Raw genomic sequence first — 23,380 nt, forward strand, 5'->3', positions numbered from 1 at the left:
ATCACTATGTGAGTTGGAAGGCCTCATGGCCTTCACAAGTTTCCATGTTTCTTCTGGAGAATTAACTCACTGTCTCTTGCTGCCTACTATTATAACAATAGCCATTGATATACCACCCATGAAACCAGCACTATCTTCCTTAGTTCACTCCTATCCTCAGTGTATGGCAATATTTTAAAATATAAAGCTCTAGATTAGTCCCAAACACTCTAATTATATTCCCTCCCACTTTTATACATTTAGGAGATATGCATTGCTTAGAAGACATTCTTTAGTCAAATGAGAATGCAATTTGCAAATGACTTGTTGAGGTCCACCATGTACCAATGGTGGGTTAAGCTTTCTCCCCAACATGTGATTTTTTGGTATTTCCCACTCCACATAACTGGGTATATTAACTGAGGGCAGAAATTTTCCATGAAAGTAAGAAATCATGTCAGCGTACCCCCTGGCATTTAGGTACACCACCCAGCATTATATTTCCTCTTCTCTATCAATTTTCCATGTCACTTGTTTTCTCACAAAGCTTCCCCACCTGAGTTTTCAGACCCAGTATTTTTGAGGTCAGAGTGTGAATTCTATCCTCCTGCTTTTTTATTTATTTAATTTTTACTGTAAATGGTCCACTCCAGACTCCAGCGATGACATTATCTTCTGCCCAGCCACTTCTGGAAGTCCTGCATCTTGAATGTTGCAGCTTCCATCATTTTAAAGCTTTTTAAATTGTTTTTGTTCTGAAAAGATAATTGAGCTGGTTTCTGTAGGACCTCTACCTTTCACAATATTAAACTGTTTTCCATAAATCCATTGAAATGCACTGCACCAGAATTATTCACCGGGACTCAGAGAACACAAACAAGTTACTCTTCCTGTTTTGTTGCTGACCATGCTCTGCATGCTCACATTTGATGGGGAGATAAACAGTTCCGTTACTTGCTGACCTAGTTGTAGAATATTTTATTAGGTTCACATCTGTATATTAGGACAATAACCACTGGAGCCTTTATAAGCCTAGCTATATATTTGAAATGTAACTCACAATTTTTTCAGCCTTAGACATTATTTTAAGGGGTGTATGTAAGCGAGGGTATGATATACAGACATCCTCGGTCCATTAGAGACACAGGTGATAGACCTGAAGTGAAGTTCCAATTTCCCATCCACTGGTCCAAGTTACTACTTGTGTTTTCTGAAAACACACACACACACACACACACACACACACACACACACACACACACACACACACATTGTAGCTTTAAATATTTTAGCTATTTAATAGCTTACCATGGTTTGTCTACTTAAAGTTTAAATATAGTTAATAAATAAAAACAAAATAATTTATTTTCCTGTTACAGTTCTTTTTCTTCCTCCACTATTACTAATTTAATTTTGACTAGAATCAGGGACAGTAGCAACTTCCATAACTTTTTGTCTCTATTATGTGACAAACTATGACTGATTCTCACTCTACTCTGAGATTAGTGTAGTATTGTCTACGGTTATTATGTAATTACCTGTACAAGGCTCTGGAGACATGGCTGCTTTGGCTTTAACTCTCCACCTGATAAAAGTATGTTGGAAAGGAAATGTTTTTGATACCATACACATATATAAAAATGTTATGTTTCTTCCCATACTGATTAATTAAATACACTGCTGACTACATTTTACCTGGTGTGTCCACGTTATAACAATAAGAGAAAATATTACAAAGATATGCATTTGGAGCATTTCTACCTGGGCCTCCGCTGAAAATTGCTTTTGTTTCAAGTTGGACTTTTCCAGTTAACAAATGTTAAATAAATAAAAAATAAATAAATAAATAAAATATGAAATTCAGTCAAAACAGCTGTTACAAAAAGAAAAACTCACGATTCTGGGACTTTACACTTGTGTTTTTCCCCACTTGGCAATAATGTTTTAAACAATGTGGTCTGTGACCATACTGAGCATCACGATTTAATATGCTGGTGTTCTGAAGCTCACAAATCAACCCTTATGCAGCCAATGTCTGATTTCCTATTTATATATTCTAGGTAGTAGGTGCACTAAAATCACAATATCTAAACCTGTAACACACTTGTTGATTATTTTTTGATCAACAAATGTACTGTGTAAAAATAACATTTTATCAAGAAATCTGAATACTCTCAGTTTGGTCTTCACTGGAAATGCAACAAATACATTTTAAATAAATGTGTTTTGCAGCATCCAGGGCCCTTATACATCCAAAACACTTTTTTTTCTTTATTGCATATTCCAGAATCAACAAAACATTTTGATTTAGAGTTTAATACTTAGAAACTTTACATTTGTACATACTACAGATGCATAATAGTTCAGGGAAACTGTATATTGAATATACCAGAATCCCTGTTACCGAAAAACTAACTTGCATGCATATATTCTTGCAATTAAGTTTTGTGGTTGAACTCTCATTAAAGGACATTAACTTGTACAAGAAACTTATATTCACTTTATGTAACCTTTAGCATTAAAACACATAGAAATGTCATACAAGACTCCTGTATATCTCTCTAGGTGTGTAGGTGTGTACATGCTTCTGTGCATTTATATTTAGCTGCACATACCTTTTACAATAACTACCCTGCAAAAGTCTTGTAAAAAAAAAAAAAACAATCTAATTAATGTTTCAAAGCCATGCAATATGTTCTTTTTTTCTGTATTTGAAAATAACTGTAAAATATCTTACAACAGCCTGGAAAAGAAGTCCTGTTAAAAACAATGGTGTGGCATTGTTACGAAATTATGGTTTTGCACAAATAATTTCTCCCTCATTTCCCTTTTTTAATAAAAAAATGAGTCTGCATTATAATCATGCAGAAGTGTGAGAAATTAGATTTAACATCCTGGAATGTTACAGTTAACCACCAATTAGGTTATGTTTTAAGCTTAAGAAAACTTGCTCATTGCAACTCTGCAACATATGAAACTTGTTATAAATGCTTTACACATATGTAAATAGCTGGGAATCTGCAAGGGAAAATTTTTGTTAGTTTAAATATTTACTTTGTACAACAGTGAAAAATAAATCATAGCGATGGAGTCAATAAAGCCTATACAGGTCGCTAAAACTGTGTGCGCATTGTGAAATGATGCGCACACTGTAGTTCACTGTGTTGTATTCAGTAAACTTCAGTAAGCAGTTCAAAACACTGTGTAGAGCTGAGCAGACACAGTAAACATTGTGGCATACTAATTACTGCATAAGCAGCTGAATTATATGCTAATTAACCAATCCAAGATGGAGGAGCTATTGAACAAGCTATAAAGCAATCCTGTAGACTCAGTGCAGGTTTTACCTGCAAATTCCAAAACCTAGTGGAAGACATCCACAGAAACTACTCTACAAGGAAACAATGGTAGTGGCTACTGTTGCTCTTATATACATATATATATATATATATATATATATATATATATATATATGTTCATGTGCAACAGGCCCAAGTCTATGCTGCTGCTGCTTCTGCTAATAGGCCCTGCCCAAAATGGAAAAAGGTGTTTAGAACCCATTTAACTTTTCATGATCTGCATGAGGTGGAAATTGTAGAGTGCTACAAGGTGGACAGATACACAATACAGAAACTCTGCAAACTCTGTTGTCCTCAACTGAGAGCAAAGGTAAACCAAGGGGAACCAATACCTGTGGAGACTAAGGTATGCGTAGCACTTAAAATATTAGCTACAGAAACCTTCCAGAGACACACAGGGGATATGCTGGGGGTGTCACAGGCATCAGCATCCAGGATCCTGCATCATTTCCTGAATGCCATGCTACAACATGCCAGTGACTACATACATTTTCACTGTAAACCTAGGACAGGGCTACAACTATGCAGGATTTCTACTCTGTCGCATACTAGCCTGAAGTCTTGGGTGCCATAGACTGCATGCACGTTGAAATCAAAGCACCATCTGGGGAACAGGGAAGGGTGTATATAAACAGAAAGGGATACCACTCCATTAACTGCCAGGTTATGTGTAAGACTAAGGGAATCATCCTGAATGTATGTGTTGACAACCCAGGCAGTTACCCCAATTCCCATATCTGACACAACTCTCAACTCTATCAGAGGTTTTCTGGGGGGATATGCCACAGAGTTATTTCCTGGGAGATGCAGGTTCTGTACAGGAGCAATGGCTGATCACATCTATCAAAATGGCATATGCACATACTGCACACACACACACACACACACACACACACACACACACACACACACACACACACACACACACACACACACACAAACTGAGGAATGTGGCATATGCATAAACAAGAAATGTCATAGAGCATGTGTTTGGGCTGCTGAAGTCATGGTTCTGGTGCCTAGATACATTTAGGGGAGCTCTGCAGTACAATCCTCATGCTTGTGCTGAAATCTCCACTGTCTTTGGAATCCTTCACAACATTATTCTGAGAAAACAGCTTCAGCAGGAACACCAAGGGGAAGGAGCACAAATCCCACCACCACTGCTAAGGTCACCACAGCCACATGCAGGTGAGGAGTCAGAGGGAGAACCACCAGCCACTGTGGGTGTCAGTAGACATAGATGTGTACAATATGCCCTTGTCCTGGCCAAGAGTTAACAGATAGCAGACAAGCTCACCACCTAAGTGGGGTAAGACCTTCACCCTATGTACATACATACAACAACACTGGTGCTAGGCAATGCTCACAACTTTTACTTAGTCATGTAATTGTTGTGTACTGTTACCATCTCCCAGAGTCAGCCCCAAATTAAAACTCTTCTAACTGTTGGACTATCAAGACAAGTACTGAACCTAGAATAGGAAAATAAATGGTTAAGAGCACAAATGAATGGCAGATCCTTGCATACTGTAATTGCAATGTAACTAAGTAGAAGGTGGGTGATTTTTATAGCAATGATGTCAATATGTGACAGCAACGACTTATGTCAGTAGATGTGTTCTCTCTCAACTAATAGGTCTCATGCATCAAAGATTCACACACAAAATCTGTAAGAAACAGTACAATTTCCAAAAGAGCTATTCACCCCGGGCATAAGACAAAAGACTTGTGTATTCCTGAATTCAACAGATAGAAAATTAAGCATATGCCACAGTTATCATGATTTGCACAAGGTGTTGTTTTGGGGACGGGGTCAGGTGGCCAAAGCTGACATAAAAGGTAGTGAGTGTGAGTGAGTAAGAAAGACAGACAGGCAGAACTTTTGATAAAGTATCAAATGACCATTGACAATGAAAAAGCTGTGAGATCCATGACTTACCCATGTAACTGTTATGTGTGTGTGTCTGTCTGGGCACTCCAGGTGAAACATGTGTGTGTGTGTGTGTGTGTGTGTGTGTGTGTGTGTGTGTGTGTGTGTGTGTGTGTGTGTGTGTGTGTGTGTGTGTGTGTGTGAGTGCCTGCAAGAATACAGCCAAGCTCTGTGCTAGCTCTACATCCTGGTAAGCTGGATAAGTGTGAGCCGTGCATGGTAGATGTGACAGTTCATGGTCATTTCCCTCATCTATGAGAACTGGCTCTGCAGGAGTGGTACTGATACATCCATGCCCATGGTCAGATGCACTGCAACTGATGTCTGTTAGATGAGCTGTCATCATGAGTATGCTGTGGTCCATGACCCCATTCCCTACCATGTCTGGGCATGGACACCTCAATCACTGATGGAGCAGTGGAAGTAGTGCCACTATGGGAGTGTGATCAGGCATGGCCATGTTGGATAACATCAGATGATGCTACTGACCTATGTCCACATGGATGCCATCCCCTTCTCAGCAGATGTTCCATCACAGACTCTGCCCATTCCACTGAGGGATTCATCTGGACCATTGAATTGGCCACACAGCAGAGGCAGTCATGCATGTCAGCATGTGACATATCTACAACTCTAAGCATGTCCTTGGAGGCCATATTGGAGAGTGCCTGAACCTCTATGATGGCCTTAACATACATCAAGTGGCACATAAGGACACACCAGGATCAGGTAGTGAGTGGACACCATGCCTTCTCTGAGCACCCCTAACAGCCTTCCTGCCTGGCACCTCTCCCACACTTTGGTTATGGCCAGAGTCAACAGGCACTGAAGAGCCACAATAACCACACTACCCTGATAAAGTTTGTCACCCTTCACCTGTCCAATATTTGAGGGCTCACTAGAATAGGTATGCGTAGGTCTACTGGCTGTGTCTGATGGAAATAAAGGGGCTCACTGAATGTCACCCTCAGTGTCAGAGTCAGTCTCTGCACACTCTGATTGTACCTGTGTTTGGCCACCATCTGTATCTAATTGCTGATACTCTCACATCTGGTGGTACGAGTCCTACACTTCCTCTGTCAGGATCACCGGTGATAATAAGCAACAAACACAGGAATGAAATTAACACCTGCACTAAAATTTAATATTATGATAAGAAACTAACACTGGTGCCACTGTCACAGATGGTATAGTAACACACACACTCATGACACCCACCTCACACATACAGATAAATAGTATATGTCTGACAAATGGTCATCAATGATCAAATAAAAATGTATGGCTTACCATGTGCAGATGACTCCACACTTGCTAGGGAGGATGGCCCTGGAAGAATTGAGGCAAGGTAAGGACATCTGCAATAACACAGGGGGACAGTGAATACACAATTTTTGCCTATATGTCCATTAACAATACATTTAACTGAAATTTCACTGACACGTCACCCAAAGCCTATGTGTAATGAACAAAAATGTGTATTAACTACATCAGTTTATCAACAGGTTAATCCAGAAATAAGAAATAAACAACACATGAGCTATTACTTATAATATTTTATTATACAAGCAAATCTTACAACTTGCTGTATGTAAGCTTACCTGCAACCTCTTCCTGGTACATACTTGCCCTCTCAGAAGCATCAGCACCAATATCAATAAATTGTTGGTGTGCAGTTTCCACTGACCTCTCTGGATCTCTGACAGTGGACAGGAACTCTTCATTTGGTGTCAGTGGTGCCTCTGTACCCGCCTCTCACCCACAGCCAGCTGTTCACAGGCAACTGCATCTGCTCTCCACCGGGCTGATAAAATTATATCAATGGCTGTATGATGCACCTAATCATACATCCTGCTGTGCTCCCTACAGCATTTCATCATTGACTATCTGGTTCCAAATCTGCATTCTGACAGTCATATCCCCACATCATCTCTCAATTAGAAAGGTGCCATGCCATTTAAATGCCTGCACTATGATGTCATTTTCAGGGTCACTGAAAGAGAGTTTACATGGATTTGTATACTCGGGTACCATAATCCTATGTGACATAAAGCAGAGAAGGATACAACACATAACTATCACATAATGAAATTCCTGCTTATATACTCACTCATATTACATTTTCAACATTAACCACTGGAGACACACAGTGTGGTTATTAAAGTTTAAGGTTATATGGTTGTACTATATCACATTCATACACATATGCCAGCTTCGAGAGAAAAATTGCACAGGACACTAAGGATAATCACAAGGCTTTCTTTAGTTATGTTAGGAACCTGATATGCTCAGAATTAGTCCAAAATGACAAAAATACACAACCCACAGACATTGCCAACATCCTAGCTGACAGGTTCAGCAAACTTCTCCCCCCCCCCACCAAAAGGGCAAATATCTATCCCAGCAGAGTGCTGCCCCCCTGACATCTCAGATGCTCAGGTAAGAGCCGCCCTGTCCAAAGCAATAAACACAGCATCAATGGGACCAGATGGTGTCCCAGGCTGCGTCCTACATGAACTCAAAGAAGAGCTAAACCCAAACATAAAACTACTGTTCAATCTCAGCCTTACTACAGGATATGTGCCCAAAGAGTGGCGTACAGCAACAGTGGTCCCTCTCCATAAAGGTGGTGCCTCAACGGATCCTGGAAACTATCGCCCCATAAGCCTGACTAGCTTGGTCTGCAAAGCTATGGATAGGATCATCATGGACCTCATAAATAAAGATATTGGGGACCTACAAACACTGGATCCTACCCAGTTCAGCTTTGTTAAGGGCAGATCCTGCCTCTTAAACCTGGTTGATTTCTTTGAAACAGTCACCAAGGCCATTGACGAGGGAAGGTGGTCCACACAGCCTACCTGGACCTGGCATTATAGATAAGCTCACCAGCTTAAATATAAACCCCTATGTCACTAGATGGATTGCAAACTGGCTCAAGGACAGAACCCACATGGTTAGAATTGCTGGAGCCATGTCAGACTCCAAACCAGTTACAAGTGGTGTCCCACAAGGCTCAGTCCTGGGACCTCTCTTGTTCGGTATATATTTCTCGGAGGTACAGGCCAACATGGAAGGACTGTGGCTGACCAAGATGACTGCAAACTGGGTGCCATAATCGACTCTCCAGCTGACACAAGCATCCTCCAAAAGGGCCTCATAGAAACAGACAACTGGTGCCAGAGCCATGACCTCAAGCTAAATGCCAAAACGTGTATAGTCATAAAACAAAGTGCCCACAAATTACCACATAGGTGGTAATCCATTAAGTACAGAAGTAATTAGGGACCTGGGGACCCAAGTTGATAGCAATCTCATTTGACAACCACGTGGCCAAAGTGGTTAGAAAAACATTTTATATAGCCCACCTAATCATGAAGGGATTCACATCTAGATCAGGGGAGGTCATCGTGCCTCTTTACTCATCCCTCATCAGGCCCATAATTGAGTACAATGCCCCTTTTGGGATGTACCTTACCAGACACCTGCAGCAACTGGAAAGACCCCAAAAGTACCTCACCAAGAGGATCAAAGGGCTCAAACAGATGCCATATGCTGCCCGGTTAAAGAAACTCCAGCTCTACTCAGTGGCATATTGCCTGTTCAGAGGAGATCTGTGCCTGACATATAAAGCCATGTCCATGGACATGCTGCACCTCAGAAAATCCAAATCCCATCAGAGACTTGAACCTCAGCACTGAAATAAATAGGACATGCTGGAGGGACAGATTCATAACCCAGAGGCTCCCTTCACTCTGGAATAAAATCCCAGTCCAGGTTAGGCAGAGTCCCTCATTGACTCTCTTCAAGAAGAATCTTGATGAGTGGATGGGAGATCATAGGTTTACCCCGGGTATCACTTCTGTGTCACTGTTAGATAGAGGCATAGTATACTAACCTCGAAAAAGGGCATAGCAAAATAAATTTAAAATGGGTACACATTCTGGCTAGGCTTATAAATGCCCTAGGGCAGATAGCCTAGTATGAACCTATGAACCTATATGTGGTTGTACTATATCACATTCACACACAGACCAATGTTTGATCCAAAATAAGGAATACCAATAGAGTAATGTGATGTTTACCATGGAAAAAGCAGGATGACTACACAACCACCATTGTTATATGTCCAAAGCTTTAAGTTTCAAAATACTTGTGATGGAAACTTTTTCATTTAAGCCTGGGGGATCTTGTGAATTTAGTCAGAGCTACCAACATAATTCTCTTGATTCTAAAATGGTCTCCCATGGGCCCCCTCTACTGTTAGGAGTCACCTTCTCTAATACCTCACATCTAAACACTTTAAAATCAGGACATACTACTGAATGCTTTTAAAGTGCATTATTTATATTCATCCTAAGAATATCATAAGTATGTTCGTAGATGCACTTATTAAGGGACTTTTCTGTCTTCCCAATATAAAATGCTCCACAGGGCACACAAATAGCAACAATAAATATACATATATATATATATCTATATATATATATATATATATATATATATATATATATATATATATATATATATATATATATATATATATATATATATATATGTGTGTGTGTGTATATATTTATATGACACCTGTTGACATACAATTACAGAAGTCAGCTAATTTATCTTTATTTTCAACTGAGTCAGTGTTATAAACATTCTTTCCAGAATAAAAGGGCACTGTTTGCACCGCCCCCATTTTGTCATGTCTCTTACTGGTGTAACTCCTACAAAAACCATGACTCTCAAATACATTTTTCAAATGTTTACCCCTTTTGTATGTTATCAAAGGATTGTCACTTACTACTACTGAAACATGCTTGCCAGTGTTAAAAAAACAACCAGCATTTATAAATAATATTCCTAGCTTCTTTATTTAAAGGGTAATGGCCTAAAAACAAGACTTTTAGTAAAGTCAAATGGTCTGGACAATTTGTCCAATACTGTTGCCTGACCTAAAATGGGTGGAATCTCTGGTGCCTTAACTTTATCTCCCCCATTCTAATGTCGTTAACAAATTCTTTAGGGTAACCCTTGTCAGTAAACATACTAACCAACTTATCACATTCTTCTTCAAAAAAAACACATCATCTGTAACCATCCTGGATACCCTAAGAAATTGCCCTTTTACAAGGGACTTTTGAAACATAGGATGGCTGCTTTGAAAATGTAAATAAGAGTTTGAAAAAGTGGGCTTTCTATAAATATATCATTTATATTGCCCTTCTTCTCTGTAAATCAGCGCATCTAAATAATTATAAAAGTTATAAATGTTATAAAAGTTATCGAAGACTGTGTGTGCAAACTTAAAATAAGAACTAGTGTAGTTAATGTAATCAATAACTTCCTTTAATTTACATTGTGAATCATTCCACAAAATAAATATATTGCCGAAAAACCTAATATACATCAGCCAAATATGCTTATTAAAATGGAAATGTAATGCCTATCTTTCCTCCCACGCCCACATCACTATATCTGCATTTAGTGATGTACATACAGTGCCTTGGCCATCCCTTGTGACCGATTATAATATTCCCCATCAAAGCGCACAAAATTACTGTTGAGTACAAATTCCATAAAATTCATATAATTGAATTGTTATAAATGCTTTCAACTCAATTAACAATAGAAAAGTAATTTTACAATTTTATACAATTGCCAGTCACCTCTCACTGTGCCCAGCACTCCCATGTAAGTTTCTATGAGTTATCTTGGAAGCCCAATGCCCCTGTGTATTAACAATATAGTACATTACATTTGCCTGAAATAATATAAGAAGAGTGTAAGATATCCGGTTGTAACACTAACACTTGTGATGAAAGTTAATAAGGGCTGTCTATCTGAGAAAGTAAAACGCCTGACAAAAATGACTATGCCAACATCGAAATATTAGAAGTGCATACAGATAATGTTCCATTTTCCATTGGACATATATAATATTTTTCATTGTAAAATGTTAACAAATCTAGGATGTACTTGAAAAACACAATCATACCTTACAAGATCAGACTCCTTCTGTTGTTGTTGTTGTTTGTCTTTCTCTTTTTCCCGTAAGGGGTCGCCACAGCGGAACTCCGGTCCACTAATGATTGGCAGTAGACTTTTATGAAATGCTGAGGTCCCAGCTCGACGCCCAACCTTCAACGAAGGCACACCCATTTACATACGCTTGTGCAAACTTAAAATAAGAACTAGTGCAGTTAATGTAATCAATAAATTCCTTTAATTTAGTTAGTGAATCATTCCACAAAATAAATATATTGCTGAAGAATCTAATATACATCAACCAAATATGCTTATTAAAATGGAAATGTAATGCATATCTTTCCTCCACGCCCACATCACTATATTTGCATTCAGTGATGTACATACAGTGCCATGGCCACCCCTTGTGACTGTAATATTCCCCATCAAAGTGCACAAAATTACTGTTGAGTACAAATTCCATAAAATTCACATAATTAAATTGTTATAAATGCTTTCAACTCAATTAACAACAGAAAAGTCATTTTACAATTTTATACAATTGCCAGTCACCTCTCACTGTGCCCAGCACTCCCATGTAATTTTCTATGAGCTATCTTGGAAGCCCAATGCCACTGTGTATTAACAATACAGTACATTACATTTGCCTGAAATAATTTAAGAAGTGTGTAAGATATCCAGTTGTTACACTAACACTCATGATGAAAGTTAATAAGGGCTGTCTATCTGAGAAAGTAAAATGCCTGACAAAAATGACTATGCCAACATTGAAATATTAAAAGTGCATACAGATAATGTTCCATTTTCCAATGGACATATATAATTTTTTTCATTGTAAAATGTTAACAAATCTAGGATGTACTTGAAAAACACAATCATACCTTACAAGATCAGAAGCCTTCTTTGCAGATAAATGAAAATGAATAGCAATCTTCTGTGATCTTTACATACACAACTCTCCTCATCTTTAAGTCCCCTAGCTACATGGTTACTTTTATTAAAGTGTAGATTCAGGCCTCTAAGCACAGTGAAGATGCAAATGAGGTGTGAACTTATTAGAATTGCCAAATCCCAAATGTTTGACTTCACGTAGCAGGTATAAACCTAATGTAGGCACTAGCTCAGTGTTAGTTGCTAATGGATTGCAACTCTAAATGATAAGTTGTAGGGAGAAGGAAGATACAACAGCAGTTCAGAACACCTTACATCAGAGGGTGTGTCACCCAGGATACACATGCATAAGTAGCTGTAGCAAGGTTTTATTTGGAAGTGAGCAGCATACAATTCTCATTTTAGTTCACTAATACCCAAACTGTACTCCCTTTGCTGAAAACTGTATTTTACTCTCATGAAATTTTACCGTACATTTTAACAATGATACAAAGTTCCCAATATCCTGCATGTCTAAGAATGCAACATAGATAATAGAAGAATGAAGACAATACAAAAGACAGAGTGGCATGGTTGAAAACAAAATTCATAAATAGTCGTGTGATCACTCATTACACTAAATATGTAAGCTACACATACAAACAATACACTAAATATGTAAGCTACACGTACAAACAATACACTAAATATGTAAGCTACACATGCAAACAATACACTAAATATGTAAGCTACACGTACAAACAATACACTAAATATGTAAGCTACACGTACAAACAATACACTAAATATGTAAGCTACATGTGCAAACAATACACTAAATATGTAAGCTACACGTACAAACAATACAAACAATACACTAAATATGTAAGCTACACGTACAAACAATACACTAAATATGTAAGCTACACGTACAAACAATACACTAAATATGTAAGCTACACGTACAAACAATGCACTAAATATGTAAGCTACACGTACAAACAATACACTAAATATGTAAGCTACACGTACAAACAATACACTAAATATGTAAGCTACACGTACAAACAATACACTAAATATGTAAGCTACACGTACAAACAATACACTAAATATGTAAGCTACACACAGTCTACTTGTGATCCCGGGTCCCTTACCACTTCATGTGCACTTAGGGTATTGTTGTTGATTTGATAGTGTGAGAGGGACATTTTTGTGCTGAAGAGAATAATGATGCATGTCTTTCCATTCAGTTTGAGACCATGACTACTACATCAGTAGCTGGTCTGTGTGAGGCCCTCCTGAAGTATATTGACATCATTTGGGGATTCAGTGATTGCACCTAGTTTGCAGTGGTCTGCAAACTTGGTCAATCATAACCCCATAGTTTTGACCTGAACTTCTGAGAAGCATATACCAAATGGTAGGGGGATCAGCACTGACTCATGTGGCATCCCACTGGCAACAGGTCTGCTGGTTGATGTGGTGTTACCCACTTTGATAGTGTGTGTCTGGTTTGTGAGCCATTCGGCAACCCATCTTACAACAGAGGGGTTTACATTCAGTTTGCTAAGTTTATCAGTAATGCCCAAATGTGGAACTGCATAAATATTCATTAATAATCCCCCTAGGGATTTAAAATCGTCTTAGTCCTGTCAAGTCCTTCATCTCTGACCTCTGCTCTACTCAGCTTTTTCTTTCCCTTTTCACCTGAATTCTTCTATACCCAACTGCATCCTCCTTTATCTTCTACTTTCACCACTCTTCCTAAATCTCTCCACTAGAAACACTAATTATCATGTTTTAGGTACCTCATTTGATAGCACACTGGATGGAAACTGCAGATATCATATGCATGTAAATCCCTTAATTGTATCATCTATTCTTTAAATCCTCTCATGCTTTTATGTTAAATTGTGGTTTTCTCTTTTATTCATTTTTGTTTAATATTATTGCTAATCATGACTTGCAGTGTCTGATTAATTTCTTCACACCAATTCTGAATAGAATTTCACACCTCCTGACACCGGAAGAGATTCTGCATGAGCAACATTCTGAGCTAAAATTCTGAGAATCCAGTTTTTGCAGCCTAGCAGTAAACAAATTTATATGTATACAAAATGATTAAACATTACAACAAGAAGTAAAAATATGAAAGTTATTCAACATTCGATAGTCTTCACAGTGGTGATATTAATATGTCAGAAAGACATAATAATAATTTTATATAGAGCAAGTAATTAGAAAATATATAATTTAGTTATAATTTTGCAGATGTATTAATATATCTGAAAGCACAGCAGACAGACCCTATCAATGTGATTTTTGTTCGGGCAGATCTGAGCTTCGTTTTGCTACAAACTAGTTTTGTAGATAACACTCCATTTTTAAGATATTTGCATAATTATGGAGTGAAGTACATCGAATGGACACGTAATTGTAAATATCTGTCATGAGGTGCTAGTTAGACACCAGCTATCAAAGCAGTTTTTTCAGCATTGTGAATACTTTCATTTAATGCCATAGAGTACCATGTAAACATCCTCACCTTCAAGTTATTAATGTAGCTACGAACAATATCTCTAAACCTAATAGCACAAAAAATCAGGACAAAGCCTGACATAATGGCAAGACAAAGGACCAAAAATAGGGACACATTTTAAATATTGCTCTTAAAAACTTGAAAGTTCCTAATATAAAAGGTTTTCTGTTACCTTGCATTTTCTGAAGGATATGAAGTCTGAAACCCAAATGTATATCATTATTTAGTGACATTAATCCTTAGATCATTCCAGTGATTTGTTAATAAACATCATTTTTATGAAGAAGAAAAAATATGAGGCAAAAATCTAGATATTCTGCAAAAATCTGTACAGTTGAGAGGTATGCTATGAGACATATGATATGCAGTCATATTTCCTGGAAACAAAATCTAAATTTTTGCAGTACAAGGTACCCTAATGGTGTAAGCAGTCATTCATTTCCTCTGCTGACCTGGCATGTGAAATCTTGAATCACAGGCCATCCAAATACATAATCTCAGAAATACGTACACAAATATGATTATACTAATATACATATTTTATTGCTAACAATTAAATATATCTGCCAATTGGTAGTATGCAGGCGGCAGGGATTAGTGACAATTTTGCAGCATTGTGGAAGATTCTGTTTGATACCACAAAGTGTGATATAATCACTATCTGGTTAGAGTTATTAATACAATTATGAATGTATGCTATATATTTATAATATTTCCAGAACAAAACTCATATTTTTTGTCATACCAAGCACTCCATTGGTGTGAGGAAACTTTCATGACCTCTCTGTTGACTTGGTATATGAAATACTGAACCACAACCTGCCCAAATACAAGATGCCACAGATATGTGCAGAAATGTAGTAATTATACTAATATTTATTTTATTTATTTATTTATAGTTTGTTTGCCAGTATAGTCCATTGGACCATGAGGAGCCCATTTTCAATGGAGTCATAGGGAGAAAAGCTCCAGAAAATTACAAATTACAGATTTAATATGAGCAAGTTATTAGAGAAATGTAATGTGCACAAATGAAGCAAAATTAAACAAGTAGAAAAACACATATTAGTAGAGTGCATATATCTGTATAATGCAATAAGAGTAATATTTACAAACAGTCAAAGTTTTTAACAGTTTAACAAATTAGCACAATGCAGTAACAGAAACAGTCTAATTTTTTTAACAGTTATGCTGATTCATGCAGTTAATTTCTAGACTACTGAATTGTACCATTCTAGGAGTTATGCTAATTCCTAGAGTTTATTAGGGGTACAAAACAATGGGAGGCTATTGTGAATTTTGGCTTATAGAGAGTAGCTATAGTGTAGGGAGATTATGTGGGGTGGGAGCAAGAGCATTCCCATAGTGAAGTTAAGTGTGTGTGAAGTAAGGTTTTGAAATAAGAAAGGCTGCTGATGGTGCGGATGAGAGGTGGGAGGGAATTCCAATGGCATGCTAGAGAGAAGGACATTAGATATTTGCCTGGTGGATGGGCAGGTTTATGTAGTTCAATTAGATTTTGGGAATTAGATCTCAAAAGTCTATTTGGTTGGTCCATTTTAAAGGTGGTGGCAAGAGAGGGACAGAGAGAGGGGGTGAAAATAAGTCTGTGTGCTTAGACAAGTTGAATATAGATGAGGTAATTGGACAGCTCAAGCCAATTTAGTTGGTGTAGGGCAGTGCAGTGATGGGAAGTGGATCTATAGACAGTTGCAAATTTTGTTATTTTATTATAGCAAGAGGAGAGTTTAGTCTTGAGGGAGGATTGCAGGTTAGTAAGGATAGAGGCACTATATAGGAGGGATGGGATAAGGTAAGTGTTGGTGAGGGCGAGGTTAGTGGAGGGAGAGATGTAACAGTTGTGGCGGTAAAGCATTTCTTTTTTGTGTGTTTTTCAATTTACTGTTCTCAATGATCTACACTTTAATCCTCATGAATATAAGAATTTTTCCAATAATTTATCTAAGGTTGAGGAACAATGTATAGATAGTTTGAGGAATAACAGGGATATTGTCATCCTACCTGCAGACAAAGGAGGAGCAGTTGTGATACAAGATTGGGTTTCTTATTTTGAGGAGGCATCAAAACAGCTAGAAGAAGGTAGATACTATATGGCTATGCCATTGGACCCTATGAGGCGGTTCAAAATGGAAATTGACACCTTTCTAGATGAAGCTCAGGAGGAAGGCATCATTACCAGGGCAGACATTTTCCATCTTAAGGTACCTGACCCTAAACAACAGTACCTTTATCTTTTACCTAAGATCCACAAGGAACCCAAAAATCCACCGGGGAGGCCTATAGTGGCAGGCAGGGGTTCCCCTCACTGAACCCCTCTCCAAATTTCTAACACTATATTTGAAACCCTTGTTGGCATGTGTGCGAGCTCGTATCCAGGATACTACCCGATTTTTGGGTATCATTTTGGAAATGCAGCTAAAACAGGATTAGCTTTTATGTACCCTGGATGTCACCTCTTTGTATAGCAACATTCCACATTGGGCAGGGTTGATAGCCATACAGTATTGGCTGGACAGATCTGAATTATATGAACCAGGTTTTAATACCTTTCTTGTCTGCCTGGCTGAACATGTTTTAACAAAAAATGTGTTCTATTTTCAAGATCAATGCTTTTGGCAAGTACAAGGAACAGCCATGAGGGCCTCTTTGCACCCATTTATGCCGATCTGTTCATGGCATACCTGGAGGAGGAGTTGATTTATGATGCTTGTCACAATTTGTATATCAATGCGATTGATATTTGGAGGCGATACCTCGATGATTGGTGGTTGGTGTGGAAGTCGAATGATATTTTCTTGCAAGAGTTCGTTGACTATTTCAATGAGACTAAATGAGGCATCAAATTCAAGGTTACTTGCAGTCTGACTGAAATTACCTTTTTGGATGTTCTTGTGAGTAGAAATCCTGATAATACCTTGGATACCAAGGTATATAGGAATTTTTCCCAATATAATTCTCTCTTGTGTGCTACTAGTTTCCACCCACAACATAACACCTGGAACATCCCAAATTCTCAGTTTCTAAGGGTCATAAGGATATTTCCAACTCTTCAACATATCACCACTATAAACAAGATAGGATCTATCAGTTTCAGGTGATATTAGCAGGGCTAGTCAATTTGTTTTGAGACAAGATAGGGATAAACTATTGGAATATCAAGTACAACCACCAGACACCCAGTCTAGGGTAAGATTTGTTGCCACTTTTGGCAGGAATGCCAAATCATTTATGCACACCATCAATAGACATTGGAACATCACCCATGTTATTATCTCTTTTGACATATTAAATTGTCATACCACACTTTGTACTGGCTCTGTCTTTTTTTTTATTTTACTTTTGGACAATAGAGCCTTTGCACTTGCCATACGTGCGGGTTGGACTGACTTTGAACTAGACATTCAGCAACAGATCGATTTATAACAATGCAGATGGGAAGAGCTATGCCTTCTGTGGCAACCTTTAAGAAATATGAGGGTATATCATCAGGGGCATTGTAGCCGGGTTTCAATGTTAGTAGATTTTTTTTATGGTGGCTATAGGGATGGGGTTGAAGGAGAAAGGTGGAGACTGGGAGCAGGAGATGCTAGGGGAGGGAGGGATAGGTGGAAATAAGGGTGGGGAAGCTGAATGGGAAGTGAAGGATGATGTAAGTTTACTTATGGAATTGATAAAGAAAGTGTTAAATTGGGTGGCTAAGTCCAAGCCAGTGGCATCTGGATCAGGGTAGGGGTTTTCATTTTTGCCAGGGTTGGAAAGGGAGAAGATTCCATGCCAGAATTTTTTGGGGTTGGTCTGGACTGTAGAGAAGTAGGCTTTGCGGCCTGAGATAATAATTTTTTTTTTTACTTTGTTACAAAGTGTTTTAAATTCATTAAGGGTGGTGATAGTTTTATATTTGGAGTAGCATTTTCAGGCTTTATCCCGGAATCTCATGACTAGTAAGGTATTTTTGGTTAGCCAAGGTACAGGATTGCTTCTTATGCATTTTGTTTTCAGAGGGGCAAAGGAGTCAAGCAACTTGAGGAAAGTTGAGTTAAAATAGGTAACAGCATTTCTAAGGGAAGGGTTTTTAGTGGGTTTCAGTTCATTTTTAGTGCATTTGAGAATGTTCTAGGATAAAATTTTTTTAGACAGTGAGTGAAAATGTTGGTATGAGTGTATGGAGGAGGGAAGATGATGGGCAAAAGTGGGGAAGTGATCACCTAATGGGTCAGACAGAGTGCCACTGTCAGAGATGTTATGTGGATGAGAAACTAGAATACCAATCCAGGGTGCTTCCTTTAAGGAAGATCTTGGATGGCATAGTTGTTGAGTTAATAAGCTGAGTGAAGTTGTACAAGTTTATATTAAGTGAGTTTGTAGGATATTGAATTGTTGACCAGTTAATACTAACATCACCCAAGATTATAGTTTAATTAGTGATGCTGTTAGAGAATCAGGAGAGAATATTTACAAGGGTTGAGATATTGTCTCCAGGAGGGATATAAAGGGAGACTATGCATAAAAGTTTATGTCCATTTATATGAAGTAGGGCTGGAATTAGTTCTGCCTTGCCAAATTTGGGAACAGGTTTGGTATAGGGGGTAACTAAGTGGGATGATGAGTACAGGAGAGCGACTCCCCCTCCTTTTTTATGTGTTCTATCTTTCCTAATTATGGAGTAGTTGGGTGGTGTTAGTTCAGGGTCTTTTATACGGGGTTTGACCCAGGTTTCTGAGATGATCAGAATATCTGGTTGGTTATGGAGAAGCCAGGCATGGAGGTTAGGAATTTTGTTGCATATGCTATGAGCATTTAGAGCTGAGAAACAGAGGGGTTTACCAGTTGTGGGAGGAGGATGGGATTGGGAGGTTGAGATGTGTGCAGGAGAAGAGCCACAGTTTGGGTGAATGTCACCGAGAGAAGGATAGAGATGAGATGGCAGAAGAGGTATTTGAGTTGGTTGGTATGTAATCTATGGGGTGTAAGCTTTATGGGAATGTGGCTAATATAGATGTGAGTAGAGTTTCTGGGGTTAGAAAAGAGTTTGTAGGTGAAGAGCATACTATTAATGAAGGGGTAGAAACTGGGTGATATGCAGGTTGAGGAATATGTCTGCATCATGGAGATTGGGTTAGTTGTATGAAATGGCAGTGGGTGACTTGCACTGAGAGGCTGGGTGAGATAGGTTAGGTAAGATATGGTAGTAAGTAGTAGCATTTGAGTTAGAAGTGAAAGAGGTTTGGTAGCTATGATTCATGATATAATGGGGGTGAGTTTGGGATTAAGTAGATATTAGTAAAAATTTAAAGTATTGGTTTGGGTACCTGAGAAGATAATATGGATGTTTTTTTGTTAATGTGGTAGGAAGTTTTGGCGTAGGAGGGGTGGATTATATCTTCACATATTCAATGTTAGAAGTAATGTATGAGATGTTTGGGGTGTTTATTGGGTATGTTTCTATTAGGTAGTTGCTACTGTGTGTGAGTGCAAATTTATTGTAGATAGGTAGTAATTGTAATGGGAGGGGTTAGTTATAATTACTTAAGCAGATTTGGTGGTTTGAGCTCTGGTGGGTGCATCTTGGTCAAGTTTAAATTACAGGTATTGGGGGACTGGGTGGAATATGGGGGCATGGAGAGGAGCAGAGTGAGCCTGAGTGTAACAAGGGGGAATGGAGTGGGATGAGCCAAGATCCAAGCAAGGACAAGTTTGTTTTTAAGAAACAGTCAGAACTGACCAAGGACTGCTCTGAAGCTGTAAGTCATTTCTTAACCCTTTCTCAGGTGGAAGAACAGGATAACCTTGTATCAGTAGGCTACTGGTGTCTCAATTTAAATTAACAAACACACAGTATTTGATCAGTTATGGATACTATTTTCTAACAGAAGGAAATATGCATATTTTAATACTGAACAAGCCTGAATATCTTCCAAATGGTAGCACACAAACAGTTGGTATCAATGGTAACTTTTGTAGCATAATATAAGCTTTCATTTTGATATCATGAAGTATCATGTAATCCCCCTCTGGTTTAAGTTATTAATATAATTATTGACAGATGCCATACATTTATATTTCCAACCCCCCCCCAAAAAAAAAACAAATCATCATTTTTGTATTATCACTTACCCACTCTTCTTCTTCTTCTTTTCGGCTTTTAGGGGTCACCACAGAGGATCACCTGTCCGCTCATGATTGGCAGTGGAGTTTTACGGTGTCACGTTGCCAGCCTGGCACTCAACCTTCCACAGAAGTCATACAGACACACTCACGTCTAAGGCCAATTTATAGTGTCCAATCCACCTACACCATCTTTGGGATGTGGGAGAAAACTGGAGCACCCAGAGGAAACCTCACAAGACCACAGGGAGGACATGCAGACTCCACACAGAAGGCACCCCACCTGAGAATCGAACCAGAAAACCTCTTGCTGTGAGACCAAGAATCCATTCATCTGATGAGCCATTAATAAACTCTCTGGTTACTCAGCATGTGAAATACTAGTCCACAATGTATCTGGTTAGACAGTTCTTGAGATATTTATAGAAATATGATATTTCTGCATATTTATTGCTAAAGAAATATACATAGCTGCAAATTGATAGGACAGGTAGCAGGCTTCGGTGAAAACTTTTGTAGCATTATGCAAGCTTTTATTTGCTACCATGTAGTACCATATATATTTTACCAGGATTACGTTATTAACAGAAAATGAATATGGCACATACTCATAATGGGTATAACAAGAAATTACATACTCTTCTTTAATGGCCACTTTAATTTGGTCCACAGACATTCCTAATCTGTATGTGGAGTTGTTCTGTGAAATGTTATTCTACTGTGCTACCCAATGGATGAGGACACATACATAAAATATGCATCAGTCATATTTGTTGCTAAACAAGTATATTTGCAAAATGCTGGTAGCTGGACACCAGCTAGCAGTGAGAAGTTTCCCAGCATGGACTATTTGTTCCTGTGATAAAATGGATACCTTCCTGTTATTATTATCCAAGTTATTAGTCAGATTCATAATAAATATGGCTTGTGTTCATAATATTTCAGATAAAGAAATAATTTTCTCAGATAGTGAGTAGCCCACTTATATGAGAAGCCATGCTGATCCCTACTGTGACTGACCAAGTAAAATGCTGTTTCATGTTTCATGCAAGTAGACAAGAGCTGTAGATATGTACAGAAATGTGACATTTATGCATATGCATATTTTATTCTACACAACTCTAAAAATCTTTCACTCATTCAAACTCATAGGCATGCCGTCATATTTTGATTTATCCAGCATTACAAGAAAGTGCTCTTCTTTACTTTAAAATATAAATAAAAAATATACAGGTAACATATCAGATCAGTTCTTTACTTCTTCCCTTATACAATGCGTAAAGAATTGAAACATGCTGGCTTTTTTGCTACATAACAATAATACATCCATGGGAATAAAATCCATTTGCAAAGCCTTAAATAGACACATAGTAGAAAAATAGAAACAGAATCCAAGTGTTAAGCATGATATGTAAGGAGAATAATGCATATACCCACGGAAAAGGCATAAAAAAATTCACATAAGTATTATTCATAGCTATAGAAAGATCCTGCAACCTACCATGCTAAACACAGACAGAAAGTCAGAATTTATAACTTGATTTGCAGGTAAAATACAGCAAATAGCCACAGAAGAAGCCAAACATGACTTAGCAATCATTTCAGTAGATGTATGAAGGGTTGAAAGATGCCCCCCACCCAACACACAAACACAACAGAAAAAAAAAGACATAGCTTAGAATGCTGACTTGAAAAAAAAATGATTTGAGGGAGATCCAAGATGGTGAACATCCTGTGAGCACCATAAGATCACGGCTCCTGACTTTATCCAAAAATCCTCATAGATTCAGCCTCTATCTCAATGAACTCTCCTTCAAGGAGCTTCTTATAAACTAGTGCAATCCAGTTTTCTAGCAAATGTACACTTCTCACTAGAAGATTAATATAACTTCTGAGCTTATCTTCTAAGGATCAAACACATGGAAGAAAGAGGCCTGTTGTACTCCCAAACCCAAAGTTTACCTCCTGCCAGAGATGTCTTCTGAAACAGAAGGTATGAATGCACAAACAACTAAAACAAAATTCTCAGCTATAACATCACCCGAAAACAATTCGACAATTAAAAGACCAAGAATGGGGAAACAACAAGAAACTATTAGATCTACTTCAAAAATGAAGTCAGAACAATTTCCTGGCTTGGAAGAGTTAAAATCAGCACTACAACCTCTACAAATGGCAGTGGAAAACTTTTCTGACCAGATGTCAACGTTCAGTAACACTGTCAATCAAATTGCCTCTTGACTGAAATTAACAGATGCTAAAAATTGATAAAATACAAAATCTTTGTGATAAAAATACAAATTACATTCAGGAGTTTCAGCAGAAAGTACTGGATTTAGAAGCGTGTAGTAGATGCAATAATACTCTGATCAGAGGAGTCCCAGAGAGTTACAAACATCCACAACTTCAAGAAATTACCAAACACATACTGGGATGTCTTTTAGATTACTCACCTGAAACTAATGACAGTGATTGAAAGAGTGCAGCAAGCTGCCTGAGCTTCACATATTCTTAATAAGCCCAGGCAAATCTATGTCTAGTTATTAAGCCATCAAGACATAACTAACATCCTTTCAATGGCAAAGA

The sequence above is a fragment of the Protopterus annectens genome, chromosome 8.part0 (genome assembly GCF_019279795.1).
Source record: "Protopterus annectens isolate FY-2018-M chromosome 8.part0, PAN1.0, whole genome shotgun sequence".
Taxonomy (NCBI): domain Eukaryota; kingdom Metazoa; phylum Chordata; order Ceratodontiformes; family Protopteridae; genus Protopterus; species Protopterus annectens.